At 34.9% G+C, this 15,972-nt stretch overlaps 1 long non-coding RNA gene and 2 pseudogenes across 2 annotated transcripts; 2 read left to right on the top strand and 1 right to left on the bottom strand.

Annotated features, from left to right (window-relative positions):
* Positions 1-1,124: 1,124 nt before the first annotated feature.
* On the top strand, positions 1,125-2,609 carry LOC126877581 (glutathione S-transferase-like; annotated as a pseudogene).
* LOC126877588 (uncharacterized) lies at positions 2,600-15,450 on the bottom strand. Of its 2 annotated transcripts, none has more exons than XR_007695160.1 (2): positions 15,236-15,450; positions 2,600-5,271 (listed from the first exon to the last, which is right to left on the bottom strand). It is a non-coding gene; the product is annotated as an uncharacterized LOC126877588 (long non-coding RNA). The 2 variants fall into 2 exon arrangements; XR_007695159.1 differs by lacking the exon at positions 15,236-15,450 and adding an exon at positions 5,367-7,505.
* On the top strand, positions 10,994-12,478 carry LOC126877583 (glutathione S-transferase-like; annotated as a pseudogene).
* Positions 15,451-15,972: the final 522 nt, after the last annotated feature.

Genomic DNA, 15,972 nt, shown 5'->3' with positions numbered 1-15,972 from the left:
AGCTCCACCAATAGGATAAGAGTTACGTGGAAGCAACAGGGGGGAAGAAGAACATATATTGATCTAAAGGTTATTTTTGTCTCATTCAAGTTTCTGTTAACCGGCTTGGAAATTTCCTGTGCTTGTTTCGACTTTGAAGTCTTAAAAAAAAAATTGTAAGTAAATAGTATATATATAGTATATATATCCTGAGTCAAAGTTTCTCTTTATAAATAATAAACCGTTTGAAAACTATATTTTGTATGTTTTTTCCTTATTCATAATTAAATAATAAATATGAAATACTTCTACAGAAAGCCGACATCCTTCAATTAACCGAACAGCAGATGATTTAAAAATTAGTAGTTGAAAGAAATAAATGTTATTACATGTTCATAATTGATCGATAAATTTAAGTATACAATTAGAAAATGTTTCTTCTGTATTGATAACTAAATAATACAGATAAGATACAAGATACTTGTACGAAAAGTCGGCGCGTCGTTCAATTAACGGAACAGCAGAGGATTTGAAAATTAGTAGTTGAAAGAAATAAATGTTATCATATGTTTATAATTGATCGATAAATTTAAGTATGCAATTAGAAAATGTTTCTTAAGTTTGGAAGAATATATAATCATGCTGAATGTTTTGTAGTTACGAAAGTTGTATACAAACATACATTGTACATACGACTAGTAATGGTACTAAATTACTGTTAGAGGGTCTTGGGTGTATAGAACCATATGGTTAAATTAATACTAGAGATAACGAATCGTGCGAATGTAATTAATATTTTGAAATGCGTTGTTTGCATTAATTGATAGTTTTCTTATAAACTTTTTTATAAACAATTTCATTGCTATAGAAAGAAAAAATAAATGCCGGTAATATGTCTATCCTACTTAAATAGAAAGTGCAATATTTTGTTATAATATTTGGCGCAAGTTTATACATTATTACATCCAAAAATAATATTCTTTTTATATCTAAGCTATATTAAAATATAAAGATACAAATAGCTATGCGAGTAGTTAGTAGTTGATGCTTTTTACTTAAATTGTCTTATACTTCATAATTTGTAATAATATAATTCTTGTCATCAATGATTCTTTGTTTTTACTTTGTATATATTATACTTCCAGGAAGATGCCGCTCTATAAATTGACTTACTTCCCAGTTACGGCATTGGCAGAACCAATCCGTTCTTCTTCAGCTATGCTAGTATTCCATTTGAAGATGAACGTATCAAAAAGGACGTCTGGCCAGAAATAAAGCCCTGTAAGCTTAAAATTTAAAGAAATTCTGTTTCTTAAATCTCATCTTTCCTAATTTAACTAAAGTAGCTAAATAAAGTAGAACACAATTATGCAGAGTATAACAGATATTATTGTTTACTCTCCATTGCTCTATAAGATATGTGGGAGAACAATAGGTATTGTTAAGGAGACAATGCCCTTTGTTTGCTGATAAATTATCAATAAATTAAATTATATCTTTCCAAAACAGATAACAGGAAGCTAGATATTTAAGAAGCATCATAATCTGTTTGTTCGATAGAATCTTTGATTCTATTAGTTGTATGTTTTTAGTGACTCCTTATGGCCAGCTTCCTATGCTCGTAGCTGATAGAAGGAAGGTTGCTCAGTCTACAGCTATTTGCCGTTACTTAGCCAAACAATATGACTTAGCTGGAAAGACTGACTGGGCAGATCTTCATATTGATGCCACTGTTGATACTATTCATGATATTCGTCATAGTGAGTATCCAGTGCTGTTTTGCATAAATCTTATGAGAATCTTGATAACAGATAGTACATATCTGTTCAGGTATTTATTAGTTGAAATCCGATTTAATATATGATTTAATCGAACGATACACGTATGTCAACAATACAAGACAAAGGATTAAAAAGGATTGTAATTCTATCTTCAGTATCATTTAAATTTCGCACAACACTGTATTCAAATTAGTATAACATTAGCGAATAGTATTTAACTGAAAACAAATTTTCAGAAATTGCCGCCTTCCACTATGAGGAGGACGAGAAGGTCAAAGCTGCAAAACGCAAGGCTGCTGAAGAGACGCTGCTGTTCATTTTAGAACGTTTGGACCAGCAAGTGAAGGAAAATGACGGCTACTTCTACGATGGTACTCTCTCTTGGGCTGATTTAACATTCGTTGCTCTGCTCGATTATTTGAACTTTATGTACAAGTCTGATCTGATCGAGAATTACGAGAATCTGAAGCTGCTGGAGAAAAAGGTCCTCCTTCTGCCCAAGATCAAAAACTGGATTGAGAGACGCCCAGTTAGCGAATTCTAAACTTCACGATTGCTTATGGTTTTATAAGCGTTTAAAGATTGCGGTCTTAGTGTGTTGAGAGAATGAAGAACGAATCGTGTTGATGGAAGTTTGTACGGAATATACTGATTGCTTTTAACATTCATTAGTTCCAGTTATTACCGATATTTTTGTCATTTAGTTAGGGTTTTCCCTTTAGATTACGTTGTGATAGAGAACTATTATTTGTGTATTCCTACAGAAACATACGAACTATATAAACTGTTGACACGATGTTGTGCTTTTGTATTATAGAGATAATAATAAAACCATCAAACAATCATTAATTATGTTTTTTATTATATTCATTAAGAATTGAAGATTACCTCCTTGGTGATCTTGATAATATCGTATTTTACAAATGTTGAACAAAAAAAAATGTATGATTATTTTATTCAATACATTATGAGGGTTGCTTTAAAAAAAATACGAGTTACATATTTCTTTGAAAAAAGCATGATTTTTATCGATACAATAATGTTCTTCTGTTATCGCTTTAAAGTTGAGTACTTCGTTGATTACACGAGAGAACTCGCCTACAGCAAACAAGATACGACCGTGTGTAAAGTAATTAATCTGTTTGCTCGTTGCTAGCTACACATAAGGCTTGCGTAAAAAAAGATATGCATTTCAGTTCAGGCGGAGAATTATGTAGGAAGTCATTTTGTCGATCAATAACTTAGTTAATAAAAGATCAAATTTTCATGTACATAAATGTAAGTAACGTTCAAGTATTAATCATTACATACAATTTTTGTATAATTCGATATCTTGGTCACTTACATCTTACAAATGATATATAGATAATATTTATGAGATACATTGGAGTTATCTTTTAGTTAACGCCATTTTTTCTTGTTTTCTCTGTACTTTTACTATTCTTCCAAAAATATCAAAGGATCGATGACTTCAAATTAAACTAGAATTGCTTCGGTATATTGTCAATCAATGGCTATTTGTATTCACATCTATATCAAAGGAAAACCGATTGCAAAATTAATTACCCTTGCAACTCCGCAATCTGAAACTATGTGTGATCGACCTTGAAGATGACAAATCTCAATGTTTGAAGTAGTACAAAAAGATGATAATTTAATTTCGCTTTATCAAACTGTACAAAATTTGTATACACATACAGAAAAAAAACGGAGTTCAAACATTAATCAACATGAATTATCGGTTATTATTGCTGAGTAATTATTAGGATTAGAGTTTTGGAGTATCGATCGTATCGAGTTTTAACTATCGGTTTCCGCAATTTATTGTTTTTCTAAATTATGTCTAAATGGTATCAGTTTTTGAATATTTTATAGTTTACACTCCAACATACTGACGTAAGCTATCGAAAATAATTGTAAATTATGCAATATCATTTTTTTTATATTTCATAATCTAAATTTTAATCTATTTTTTGTATTTAACATCCCTTTTTTATTGTTCTTGTACGTTCTTCAAAAAATCTTAATTTTTTTTTTGGATAAAATCTTGTGTGAATTTACAAAAAATACGATTCTGCGTTTAATTTTTTTCCCTTATTGTCTTTACATATTTGGAGTTTAAACGCGTTATAAGTACGTTTTTTTTTTTAACATGATTACGTAGAATTCTTATTCTGAATAAATTATTTGTTTCCGCTTCATAACTGTTTCTAAATTACAGTGCATTTAATCTTGAAATGCACAGTAACATTTTATACTTTTTACGTTCTAAGGAATTTTCAGGATCGGTTAAAAATTAAATTACAGTAATGGTAATACTCAATATTAATGTCAGACGTGGATACTTCACTGTTTTGTATAATAATTTGTTATCTTGGCATCGATCAAGGTATTTAATATACAAAGCGTACAGATTAATAAGAATTTTAATTAATCCTTCTTCTATAGTATTCACCGTTCTTTTCGAGCTCGTACCATTTCAAATAGACTTTCGAATAGATTTCAAAGATTTGTCTGTTCAAATAAAACGCGATCTTTTTTATTTCCCTATCAGTCGTCCCGTTACTGTTCCGTAGTTTCCAACAGATTGCAGATTCGTTTAAAAAACATTTGTAACGAAAAACAAACCCACTCGCAGAAATGTTATTCAATATCGCATTTATAACTTTCATAGACATCCTCCTCTCATTGCTATCATTGTAAACAGATTGAAACTTCGTTTGCAAACACTCGCGATTAAAAAAAAAAGAAAAAAAGAAGAATTAATCTTAAACAATTTTATCTCGTGTTCCATTTATAATTTTCATAATTGTCTTCCCGACGTTGTATCATTTTAAATGGCTTTTTTCTATCCATCTATGTTGCAGCGAGATCAACGGTCCTAATTACTAAATTGCACGATGTGTTCATACAAATTCACTTTTTATGAACGCGATGAAACGAAATGAAACCTAAGTAGAGATTTGTTTTCTCATCAAGTATAACGAGTTTTATACTTTGGATAGATTGCCTCGTTGTGAGAAGGTCTTAATCGTTTATAATTGCGATTAAGTAATTGCAATAAGTCATATTTTTAAGAAACGTTCTCACATGCTGTCACACACTCTAATTAGAAAAGGATCATGAAACATTCGGTTTATGATATTATTTGTTTGTAAATCTTCCTGCTTCCGGAAACTTTTTTAAATATGAAAATATTTATATACAAAATTAAATATTTTTTTCAATATCAACACTTCTTGCGTTTATGTTGTCCTAGTCAGAATTATATTATTTCGTGTATCCTGTTGCTCTTTATATGATAGTCCTCCCGTTGGCCGCGGATTCGTTATCAAGCCTGAGGCCCTCGTCACTAGTGTCACTATCGACAATAAAGGTACCCCACCCGCGACCGGACGATGGAGAACTCCAACACGGAATCGCAATCTCCCGCGAGCCCTGCCCGGGAGGGCGCCTCGAGCTCGGACTCGGAATGTGACTCGAGCTCGGCCTGCTCATGAGGGACCACCCCCTGAAAAACAGCGCACTGTATTCTGCCCTAAACCGTGCCCTAGAGGGTCTGGCAGCGTATTGGCTTACGCAGATAATGGACGGCGACGAGCTCACCTGGCCAGATTTTAAGGAACAATTCGCCGCGCACTTCGGTGGCTAAGAAGTAGCAGCCGCGTCGCTAATCAAGGTAGCCGAGGAACTACCGCGGGACGGCGAAACACCAGGAGCGTACGGAAATCGTATCATCACCCTCCTGGGGTCGAAGTGGCGAAATTCAACCAGGGAAGAGGTACTCGCCGCCACCGCCCTCCATCTGCTGGGCTCGCGCGATGAACGTTTTAAACGACTAGCGCTCACGAGTGACATCACGTCGGTGAAACAATTCCAAAGAGAAATGAAGCTCTTCCTATACACGGAGTGGCCAACGCCCCCGCCGTGGAGGTCATTAGCGAGCTCCGGAAACAAACGAGGCAGGTCACCCGCCCCCTGGACCAGGTGTGGCCACTGCGGTATTTACGGACATCCGACATTCGAATGCCGCAAGAGGGCGAAGTGGGAACCGAAGAAGGACCCTCGACGCCCGGAGGAAAGCCGACCGGCTGCACCACCAAAAGCGTTGTGCTTTCACTGCCACATGCCGGGACACATCGCGTCTCGCTGTCCATCGCGGCGAGAAGAAAAACATTGCCCCGAGGACGAGCGCCGGGTCGATGCCTGCGTGGTGGAAGCCCCGACGGGTAGACTAAGCCAGCAGGCCACACACGAGGACGTGTAAGTGTCAGGATGGCCGAGTCGGAGACGAAAGGACGCCGGGGCCCCTCTGGAACTTCAGGACAACACCCTAACCTTGCAACCTAGAGCCTAATATAGCCATAACGAAACAATCGCAAGTATCCAAACCGATAGCAATCGTAGCAATTTGAAGCAAGGTGAGTAACTGATGAGATGACTTTGCATTTGTCTCACCACAGAGACAGACGTTCAAGAATTCATTGTGAAAAGACGAGTACAAACAAGATACGTATGTCTTTCCGTTAAGCGAATGTTACAGTTTGTTTGCAAAAGTCAGTTTTTAGATTATAGAATCGTAGATAGAATTTAGAGGATAGAAACTTTTAGTAGTCACTTTTAGTTTAGTAAAGTCTTATCGACAATAAGCAGACTACGTTATGATACAACGATTCCAACTGAAGATTTCTATCGACATCACGAATTCGATGGCTTCCAAATTTTCTTCTCTGCAATCTCAGACGCTCAACTCGAAAGAATCTTTTAGATGCCCCGACAAACACTCGACTCAGGTTATCTATTATCGTAATCTTCCTACGGGATTTTTTTTAACTGCGTTGCGTTAACGAATAACGGGATAACATCACGTTTCTCTCAACGCCTTTCAACGTTCTACAACTTTTATTCTTTGCAAATCCCTGTCTCTATATGATAAACGCTGGTTATCCGCGGAAGGAGCGAGGACAACGAGGTGTTACTCGATGATCAAAGACAGGAAGATCCTGGTACGCGATAACGTTACTAATTTCCAATTACGATATGTGTGATTACGTAACATCTGCTGTCTGCATAATGCGTTAACGATCCGCGCGTTGATCGCATAAATATAAATCGAAGGGAATGGAATCGCTCGAAACTCATGCAACTATCCGCAGGTGTTTAAAATCGTGTTTTTACACCGCCAACGTAACGTCACGCCAGTCGAATCGAAAAATTATTACTAGACACCGAAGGTGAACAAAAAACGAGGTAAATAGGCTACCGATTGAATAATATCATAACGATCGTATCTCTGGTTTTTGCTCGTCTTTTATATTTGTTTCAAATGTATAAAATATAATCGTATCGATATCGTCCACGATTAAAGCCATCCATCCGCCATCGACGAGGAACGAACGATTATATTTTATCATTTATGCGAATCCTTCTCTTCTCTTCTTTCTCTATTTACGCCCCTCGCCTTGCTTCGTACCGCCGATGATTCACAATTCGATGCACCTGAACAGCTGGAACGTCGCAGATTTTTCCGTACGATAACAAACGTGTTTTTGATGGCCTGCTTTAAACCATGACGATCGCCATGACGTGCATCAATTGTCGAATGATGTAGTGCGACGATACTCTTACGCAACTTTTTCTTACGCTGTTTTTTCCTCTATTCTTTCTTCCTGTGTGTTATCACATGATCATGAGATACCTGTATAGAAGATGCAAAGAGTCTGTGAAGAATTTACAGATATTTAAGATTATTATAATGATTAAGCAAAAGCTAAGACTCAAAATATTGCTCAAGATGTAATTATGTAATATTTACTCAATTTCTAGAAGACTGTTTATATCTTGTTGTTATTCTTGATATGGAGATAAATATAGTATACTTTATTAAGACCTAGATAAAAGACTTTTTTCTCGTTTCTCTTCTCCTACTTAATCACTAAGAGTTATATAACGTTTATTCGATAATTCTGCTTCTCCTGACCTTTCCACAAATGGTTGTTTATATCTCGACATTCTTGGTACTTTTAATCAAATTTTAATAACAGTACTTTACTCGTCAGAAGTAAATAAAAAAGCTCTAAGTAGAAGCAAGGATTTACTTACCTTTCCTTTCTCGAATCTCAGTTAGCAATGTTGTTCCTCTTGAAAGATTTTCCAAGTTTCCAAGACAATTTCCACGCTGGTAACATTGTATATATTTCAAGTATCGTGAACCACAGGAACTTGTTGAGGCAATATTGAAGAAAGCAAAGAGAATGAAGAAATTGTAGGAACTATGAGAGGCTACTCCTTCTTTCACAACTTATTTTCTCTTCGTTTGGGGGGAAAAACACAAATGAATGTAACGGTTGGTTTCATATACGTTTCAGCTATCTGCTACTATCGCATGGAGGAGGATCCTGAAAAGAAGGAAGCGAGGAAGAATCAACTTTTGAACGAAACAATACCATTTTACTTGACTAAATTCGACCAGATTATTGGCGAAAATGAAGGATATATCATTCCTTCTATCGTAAGATAGTTTATCCAAATTTAATGTTAAAATTTTTAGTCTTTGTGCAAACTGGGCCATGTTGTCCATAAAAAATTATTGAAACTTTGTTGCGACAAGACAGCTTTAATTGTTGAGAGCAGAGTGTATCTTTAAAATTCACTCCTGTTAGTTTATGTACAAATGAATTTGCCAAGATTTTCAGCTTTTAGATAATTATTCATGTATCTTCCTCATCAAGTTTGATAGAAATTATTACTATCGTAATCAAAGCAAAGATTAAGATATGTAAAATCATTTCTCTGGATATGACACTCTTGTTTAATGAGTGATAAATGATACCATTCGAAATATCATATTTATATAATATATAATGATACTTATAAGTGTAATCACTTAAGTACAGATATCTGAATTTTTCTCACTGTCACTGACATAGATACGTATTATCGTTCCTTAGATTACTTGACCAGTTTATTTCTTTCATCACTGTGTTATTATATAATAATAATAAATAATCACATTAAATTAATTTAGTATGATTATGTTGTTTAATAATACGTGTTTCATTGCAAAATATTTAGCGATTGAAGGGCTCATAGGAAACATGAAAGTGAAAGAATACTAGAATCTAGAGTTTACGATTTCAATCTCTTTAACGAGATATTTATCATATTACACAATTCCTGTAAATGTATTTGTAATTATATCGCCGAAGAATTGTATTTAATTAAGCTATGAAGTTGTGGAATCGTGAGAAGGATTATTTTTATAGAACTGTCTAATTTCCATTCGACATTGATTCAGGATACACATTACTCTTTTTTACATAATACCAGTTTTGTCATTTTTAATTAACAAACACCTCCAAAGGTTGAAGTTTCTAAAATTATCTTCTTTCGAACGGTCAATATCCTTCCACCGGGTAGGACACACCCACAGATCAGTCACTTATTCATCTCGTACATACGCACCAGCGTAACTGCCTTCGTTATAAGTTGTTGGAATAAACGGTGAAATATAACTTACTATACTGTGTCATATTCATTTAACCACCTCTTATCTTAACCGAAACAGGGGAACCACTACTTCGCGGCGTCGATTCACCGAATCGTAGCGAGAATTTACGCCTCTCGCTACTGCGACTGCGTCTCTCCGCGAACGGTCGTAACACATTGATCGACAGAAGTACTAAACTCTAATAACATAAATTTATATATTTTCTATTTCCCAGCCACCAGTTTTATAGATTTTTCTATCTTCTGTACTACTTTTATCCCTTTTATTTTTTCTTACATGAGATTATTGTAAATTTAATATCATTTGTTCGCAATATTTGTTATTTATCTTTCCTTGAATTTGAAATTTCGCGCTTCAATGTTGTGTGTTGTTCGACGTTTTATCGAACGATGTTTATCGAACTAGTTCATGAATACATACATAATCATTAAAGAATCTATAAACCTTACTAGTTTGTTTTTACTAAGTTTTGTTACAGAAAACATGTTCTCATAAATTTTCAACTTTAATTTATGGAAATTTATTAACCTTAAACTATAAAATCATTCAATGAGTCTTTCCGGATGTTTTTATGTAGTCATAATTTCACATATCAGCACAGCTCCACCAATAGGATAAGAGTTACGTGGAAGCAACAGGGGGGAAGAAGAACATATATTGATCTAAAGGTTATTTTTGTCTCATTCAAGTTTCTGTTAACCGGCTTGGAAATTTCCTGTGCTTGTTTCGACTTTGAAGTCTTAAAAAAAAAATTGTAAGTAAATAGTATATATATAGTATATATATCCTGAGTCAAAGTTTCTCTTTATAAATAATAAACCGTTTGAAAACTATATTTTGTATGTTTTTTCCTTATTCATAATTAAATAATAAATATGAAATACTTCTACAGAAAGCCGACATCCTTCAATTAACCGAACAGCAGATGATTTAAAAATTAGTAGTTGAAAGAAATAAATGTTATTACATGTTCATAATTGATCGATAAATTTAAGTATACAATTAGAAAATGTTTCTTCTGTATTGATAACTAAATAATACAGATAAGATACAAGATACTTGTACGAAAAGTCGGCGCGTCGTTCAATTAACGGAACAGCAGAGGATTTGAAAATTAGTAGTTGAAAGAAATAAATGTTATCATATGTTTATAATTGATCGATAAATTTAAGTATGCAATTAGAAAATGTTTCTTAAGTTTGGAAGAATATATAATCATGCTGAATGTTTTGTAGTTACGAAAGTTGTATACAAACATACATTGTACATACGACTAGTAATGGTACTAAATTACTGTTAGAGGGTCTTGGGTGTATAGAACCATATGGTTAAATTAATACTAGAGATAACGAATCGTGCGAATGTAATTAATATTTTGAAATGCGTTGTTTGCATTAATTGATAGTTTTCTTATAAACTTTTTTATAAACAATTTCATTGCTATAGAAAGAAAAAATAAATGCCGGTAATATGTCTATCCTACTTAAATAGAAAGTGCAATATTTTGTTATAATATTTGGCGCAAGTTTATACATTATTACATCCAAAAATAATATTCTTTTTATATCTAAGCTATATTAAAATATAAAGATACAAATAGCTATGCGAGTAGTTAGTAGTTGATGCTTTTTACTTAAATTGTCTTATACTTCATAATTTGTAATAATATAATTCTTGTCATCAATGATTCTTTGTTTTTACTTTGTATATATTATACTTCCAGGAAGATGCCGCTCTATAAATTGACTTACTTCCCAGTTACGGCATTGGCAGAACCAATCCGTTCTTCTTCAGCTATGCTAGTATTCCATTTGAAGATGAACGTATCAAAAAGGACGTCTGGCCAGAAATAAAGCCCTGTAAGCTTAAAATTTAAAGAAATTCTGTTTCTTAAATCTCATCTTTCCTAATTTAACTAAAGTAGCTAAATAAAGTAGAACACAATTATGCAGAGTATAACAGATATTATTGTTTACTCTCCATTGCTCTATAAGATATGTGGGAGAACAATAGGTATTGTTAAGGAGACAATGCCCTTTGTTTGCTGATAAATTATCAATAAATTAAATTATATCTTTCCAAAACAGATAACAGGAAGCTAGATATTTAAGAAGCATCATAATCTGTTTGTTCGATAGAATCTTTGATTCTATTAGTTGTATGTTTTTAGTGACTCCTTATGGCCAGCTTCCTATGCTCGTAGCTGATAGAAGGAAGGTTGCTCAGTCTACAGCTATTTGCCGTTACTTAGCCAAACAATATGACTTAGCTGGAAAGACTGACTGGGCAGATCTTCATATTGATGCCACTGTTGATACTATTCATGATATTCGTCATAGTGAGTATCCAGTGCTGTTTTGCATAAATCTTATGAGAATCTTGATAACAGATAGTACATATCTGTTCAGGTATTTATTAGTTGAAATCCGATTTAATATATGATTTAATCGAACGATACACGTATGTCAACAATACAAGACAAAGGATTAAAAAGGATTGTAATTCTATCTTCAGTATCATTTAAATTTCGCACAACACTGTATTCAAATTAGTATAACATTAGCGAATAGTATTTAACTGAAAACAAATTTTCAGAAATTGCCGCCTTCCACTATGAGGAGGACGAGAAGGTCAAAGCTGCAAAACGCAAGGCTGCTGAAGAGACGCTGCTGTTCATTTTAGAACGTTTGGACCAGCAAGTGAAGGAAAATGACGGCTACTTCTACGATGGTACTCTCTCTTGGGCTGATTTAACATTCGTTGCTCTGCTCGATTATTTGAACTTTATGTACAAGTCTGATCTGATCGAGAATTACGAGAATCTGAAGCTGCTGGAGAAAAAGGTCCTCCTTCTGCCCAAGATCAAAAACTGGATTGAGAGACGCCCAGTTAGCGAATTCTAAACTTCACGATTGCTTATGGTTTTATAAGCGTTTAAAGATTGCGGTCTTAGTGTGTTGAGAGAATGAAGAACGAATCGTGTTGATGGAAGTTTGTACGGAATATACTGATTGCTTTTAACATTCATTAGTTCCAGTTATTACCGATATTTTTGTCATTTAGTTAGGGTTTTCCCTTTAGATTACGTTGTGATAGAGAACTATTATTTGTGTATTCCTACAGAAACATACGAACTATATAAACTGTTGACACGATGTTGTGCTTTTGTATTATAGAGATAATAATAAAACCATCAAACAATCATTAATTATGTTTTTTATTATATTCATTAAGAATTGAAGATTACCTCCTTGGTGATCTTGATAATATCGTATTTTACAAATGTTGAACAAAAAAAAATGTATGATTATTTTATTCAATACATTATGAGGGTTGCTTTAAAAAAAATACGAGTTACATATTTCTTTGAAAAAAGCATGATTTTTATCGATACAATAATGTTCTTCTGTTATCGCTTTAAAGTTGAGTACTTCGTTGATTACACGAGAGAACTCGCCTACAGCAAACAAGATACGACCGTGTGTAAAGTAATTAATCTGTTTGCTCGTTGCTAGCTACACATAAGGCTTGCGTAAAAAAAGATATGCATTTCAGTTCAGGCGGAGAATTATGTAGGAAGTCATTTTGTCGATCAATAACTTAGTTAATAAAAGATCAAATTTTCATGTACATAAATGTAAGTAACGTTCAAGTATTAATCATTACATACAATTTTTGTATAATTCGATATCTTGGTCACTTACATCTTACAAATGATATATAGATAATATTTATGAGATACATTGGAGTTATCTTTTAGTTAACGCCATTTTTTCTTGTTTTCTCTGTACTTTTACTATTCTTCCAAAAATATCAAAGGATCGATGACTTCAAATTAAACTAGAATTGCTTCGGTATATTGTCAATCAATGGCTATTTGTATTCACATCTATATCAAAGGAAAACCGATTGCAAAATTAATTACCCTTGCAACTCCGCAATCTGAAACTATGTGTGATCGACCTTGAAGATGACAAATCTCAATGTTTGAAGTAGTACAAAAAGATGATAATTTAATTTCGCTTTATCAAACTGTACAAAATTTGTATACACATACAGAAAAAAAACGGAGTTCAAACATTAATCAACATGAATTATCGGTTATTATTGCTGAGTAATTATTAGGATTAGAGTTTTGGAGTATCGATCGTATCGAGTTTTAACTATCGGTTTCCGCAATTTATTGTTTTTCTAAATTATGTCTAAATGGTATCAGTTTTTGAATATTTTATAGTTTACACTCCAACATACTGACGTAAGCTATCGAAAATAATTGTAAATTATGCAATATCATTTTTTTTATATTTCATAATCTAAATTTTAATCTATTTTTTGTATTTAACATCCCTTTTTTATTGTTCTTGTACGTTCTTCAAAAAATCTTAATTTTTTTTTTGGATAAAATCTTGTGTGAATTTACAAAAAATACGATTCTGCGTTTAATTTTTTTCCCTTATTGTCTTTACATATTTGGAGTTTAAACGCGTTATAAGTACGTTTTTTTTTTTAACATGATTACGTAGAATTCTTATTCTGAATAAATTATTTGTTTCCGCTTCATAACTGTTTCTAAATTACAGTGCATTTAATCTTGAAATGCACAGTAACATTTTATACTTTTTACGTTCTAAGGAATTTTCAGGATCGGTTAAAAATTAAATTACAGTAATGGTAATACTCAATATTAATGTCAGACGTGGATACTTCACTGTTTTGTATAATAATTTGTTATCTTGGCATCGATCAAGGTATTTAATATACAAAGCGTACAGATTAATAAGAATTTTAATTAATCCTTCTTCTATAGTATTCACCGTTCTTTTCGAGCTCGTACCATTTCAAATAGACTTTCGAATAGATTTCAAAGATTTGTCTGTTCAAATAAAACGCGATCTTTTTTATTTCCCTATCAGTCGTCCCGTTACTGTTCCGTAGTTTCCAACAGATTGCAGATTCGTTTAAAAAACATTTGTAACGAAAAACAAACCCACTCGCAGAAATGTTATTCAATATCGCATTTATAACTTTCATAGACATCCTCCTCTCATTGCTATCATTGTAAACAGATTGAAACTTCGTTTGCAAACACTCGCGATTAAAAAAAAAAGAAAAAAAGAAGAATTAATCTTAAACAATTTTATCTCGTGTTCCATTTATAATTTTCATAATTGTCTTCCCGACGTTGTATCATTTTAAATGGCTTTTTTCTATCCATCTATGTTGCAGCGAGATCAACGGTCCTAATTACTAAATTGCACGATGTGTTCATACAAATTCACTTTTTATGAACGCGATGAAACGAAATGAAACCTAAGTAGAGATTTGTTTTCTCATCAAGTATAACGAGTTTTATACTTTGGATAGATTGCCTCGTTGTGAGAAGGTCTTAATCGTTTATAATTGCGATTAAGTAATTGCAATAAGTCATATTTTTAAGAAACGTTCTCACATGCTGTCACACACTCTAATTAGAAAAGGATCATGAAACATTCGGTTTATGATATTATTTGTTTGTAAATCTTCCTGCTTCCGGAAACTTTTTTAAATATGAAAATATTTATATACAAAATTAAATATTTTTTTCAATATCAACACTTCTTGCGTTTATGTTGTCCTAGTCAGAATTATATTATTTCGTGTATCCTGTTGCTCTTTATATGATAGTCCTCCCGTTGGCCGCGGATTCGTTATCAAGCCTGAGGCCCTCGTCACTAGTGTCACTATCGACAATAAAGGTACCCCACCCGCGACCGGACGATGGAGAACTCCAACACGGAATCGCAATCTCCCGCGAGCCCTGCCCGGGAGGGCGCCTCGAGCTCGGACTCGGAATGTGACTCGAGCTCGGCCTGTTCATGAGGGACCACCCCCTGAAAAACAGCGCACTGTATTCTGCCCTAAACCGTGCCCTAGAGGGTCTGGCAGCGTATTGGCTTACGCAGATAATGGACGGCGACGAGCTCACCTGGCCAGATTTTAAGGAACAATTCGCCGCGCACTTCGGTGGCTAAGAAGTAGCAGCCGCGTCGCTAATCAAGGTAGCCGAGGAACTACCGCGGGACGGCGAAACACCAGGAGCGTACGGAAATCGTATCATCACCCTCCTGGGGTCGAAGTGGCGAAATTCAACCAGGGAAGAGGTACTCGCCGCCACCGCCCTCCATCTGCTGGGCTCGCGCGATGAACAAACGTTTTAAACGACTAGCGCTCACGAGTGACATCACGTCGGTGAAACAATTCCAAAGAGAAATGAAGCCCTTCCTATACACGGAGTGGCCAACGCCCCCGCCGTGGAGGTCATTAGCGAGCTCCGGAAACAAACGAGGCAGGTCACCCGCCCCCTGGACCAGGTGTGGCCACTGCGGTATTTACGGACATCCGACATTCGAATGCCGCAAGAGGGCGAAGTGGGAACCGAAGAAGGACCCTCGACGCCCGGAGGAAAGCCGACCGGCTGCACCACCAAAAGCGTTGTGCTTTCACTGCCACATGCCGGGACACATCGCGTCTCGCTGTCCATCGCGGCGAGAAGAAAAACATTGCCCCGAGGACGAGCGCCGGGTCGATGCCTGCGTGGTGGAAGCCCCGACGGGTAGACTAAGCCAGCAGGCCACACACGAGGACGTGTAAGTGTCAGGATGGCCGAGTCGGAGACGAAAGGACGCCGGGGCCCCTCTGGAACTTCAGGACAACACCCTAACC

The sequence above is a fragment of the Bombus huntii genome, unplaced genomic scaffold, assembly GCF_024542735.1.
Source record: "Bombus huntii isolate Logan2020A unplaced genomic scaffold, iyBomHunt1.1 ctg00000194.1, whole genome shotgun sequence".
Classification (NCBI taxonomy): Eukaryota; Metazoa; Arthropoda; class Insecta; order Hymenoptera; family Apidae; genus Bombus; species Bombus huntii.
Note: the sequence above shows the minus strand (reverse complement) of the source record. Positions and strands in the feature narration are given on the sequence as shown.